Source organism: Neovison vison, chromosome 4 (assembly GCF_020171115.1).
Source record: "Neovison vison isolate M4711 chromosome 4, ASM_NN_V1, whole genome shotgun sequence".
In the NCBI taxonomy this organism is placed as follows: Eukaryota; Metazoa; Chordata; class Mammalia; order Carnivora; family Mustelidae; genus Neogale; species Neogale vison.
In genome coordinates, this window is record NC_058094.1 from 32,780,828 (window position 1) to 32,783,405 (window position 2,578).

Here is a 2,578-nt window from a genome sequence, read left to right on the forward strand (position 1 = left end):
AGGACGGTGTTAATGTTTGGCAGAATTCACCAGTGAAACCATCTGGTCCTATCCTTTCCTTTGTTGGGAGGTTTTTGATTGTTAATTCAATCTTCTTCCTAAAATTTAGTTTTTTCATATTTTCAGTTTCTTTCTTATTCAGTCATAGATTGTATATTTCTAGGAATTTATCCATTTCTTCTAGGTTATCCAATTTGTTAGCCTACAATTCTTCATAGTAGTGTCTGCAGCATCCATTGTAATGCTTCATCTTTCTTTTCTGATTTTATTTACTTGAGTCTTCTTTCTTTTTTGTTCTTAGTCTAGCTAAGGTTTGTCAATTTTCATAATCTTTTCAAAAAACCAACTCTTAGCTTCATATAGTCATTTATACCATTATAAACTTCCTTTATAGAACTGCTTTTGCTGCATTCCGTAAGGTTTGGTATGCTGAGTTTCCATCTTCATTTGTTTCACGATAGTTTTAAATTTCTCTTTTGATTTCTTTGACCTATTGGTTATTCAGGATTGTGTTAATTCCACATCATTATAGATTTTTTTCCATTTTCTTGTTATTGTTTTCTATATTCATACTATCATGAAGAGGTATTTCTGACCTAATGATACGATTTTAGTCTTCTTAAATTTGCTAAGACTTGTTTTGTGACCTAGCATATGTTCTATCCTGGAGGAATTTTTGTGTACTTGAGAAGGATATGTATTCTGCTGTTGTTGGATGGAATATTTTGGTTGGGTTCATTTGGGCTAATGCAGAGTTCAGGTGCAATATTTTCTTACTGATTTTCTGTGTGGATGATTGATCCTTTGTTGAAAGTGTGATATTGATAACCCTTGCTATTATTGTATTGTTGTCTGTTTTTCCCTTCAAACCTGTTGGTATTTGTTTGATATATTTAGATCCTACAATGTTGGGGGTATGTATATTTAAGATTGTTATATCCTCTTGATGAACTTTATTTTATTTAATGACCTTCTTTGTATCTTTACTGCCTGTCACTTAAGGCCTATTTTAATACCAATGCAGCTATTCCTCCTCTCTTTTGGTTTCTTTTTGCATGAAATATATTTTTCTGTTTCTTCACTTTGAACCTATGTGTGTCCTTAAAACTGAAGTGAGTCTCTTGTAGGAAGCATATAGTTTGTTCTTGTTTTGGTATTGTTTATTTTTTCCATTCAGCTATTTTGTCTTTTGATTAAAGAATTTAATTCATTTATATTTTGCAGAATTATTGATGAGTAAGGACTTAATTATTCCATAATATTAATTGTTTTCTGGGTTTTTTTTTTGTTTAGTTTAGTTTTGTTTTGTTTTAGTCTCCTTGTTCCTTTCATCCTCTTTTGCTGCTTTTGTTTATGAATTAATGGTTTTCCATAATGGTAAATGCTTTGATTCCCTTCTTTTCATCTTTGTGTATTTACTGTAGGTTTTTGTTCTGTAATTGTCATGAGGCTTACCTAAAACATCTTATATATATATATAACAGTCTATTTTAAGCTAACAGCAACTTAACTTCAGTTACATAAGAAATTTTACTTTTTTACTCATTTAATTTTTTTAAATTTCACAATTTACCTCTTTTTATATTATATATTCACTAATACATTATTATAGTTATTGCTGTATTTAATACTTGTATCCTTTAAATTAAATTTTTTGCTAGGATTAAGTGGCTAGCACAGTACCATGTACAATGTTATAATGTTCTGAAATTGACTACATATTTACCTTTCCAGTGTATTGCATGTTTTCATGTTACTAATTTTTCCCTTTTCATTGCAACTTTAAGAACTCCTTTCAGAATTTCTTGTAAGTCAGAAGGTGATGAACTCCCTCAGCTTTTGTCTGCCTGAGAACATCTCTCTCATTCATTTCTAAAGGACAACTTTCATCCATAGAGTATCCCACTCTCTCCTGGCCTAGGTTTCTGCTCAGAAAACTGCTGATAGCCTTATGGGGGTTCCTTTGTAAGTGATAAGTTTCTTTACTCTTCGTGCTTGTAAGATTCTTTGTCTTTGATTTTTGACAGCTTTTATAATGTGTCTTGGAGAATAGTTTACTGAATTGAATTAGGGTACCCATGAGTTTCATGAACATGGATAGCCAAATCTCTCTCCAGATATGAAACTTTTGAGCCATTATTACTTTTAAAATATGGAATGTCTTGAATTTGCACATCATCCTTGTGCAGGCAGTCACCATAGCTAATCTTCTCTGTATCATTCCAGTTTTTGTATATGTGCTAATGAAGAAAACAACCAGCCATTATTTTTGAAAATAAGTTTTCTGTCCCCAACCTCCTCTCTTCTTGAACTCCAGTAATTCTCAGATTGGCTTGCTCAATGGTATTCCATAGATCACATAAGATTTATTCACTTTTTTTTTTAAAGATTTTATTTATTTATTTGACAGACAGAGATCACAAGTAGGCAGAGAGGTGGGTAGAGAAAGAGGGAAGGAAGCAGGCTCCCCCCTGAGCAGAAAGCCCAACACAGGTTAGATCCCAGGACCCTGGGATCATGACCCGAGTCCAAGGCAGAGGCTTTAAACCACTGAACCACCCAGGCACCCCTCTTCACT

General features: G+C 32.8%; 1 non-coding gene across 1 annotated transcript; it reads right to left on the bottom strand.

The window, feature by feature from the left end:
- Positions 1-2,146: 2,146 nt before the first annotated feature.
- Positions 2,147-2,254, bottom strand: LOC122905757. The gene has a single exon (XR_006384440.1). It is a non-coding gene; the product is annotated as a U6 spliceosomal RNA (small nuclear RNA).
- Between the last annotated feature and the right edge of the window lie 324 nt (positions 2,255-2,578).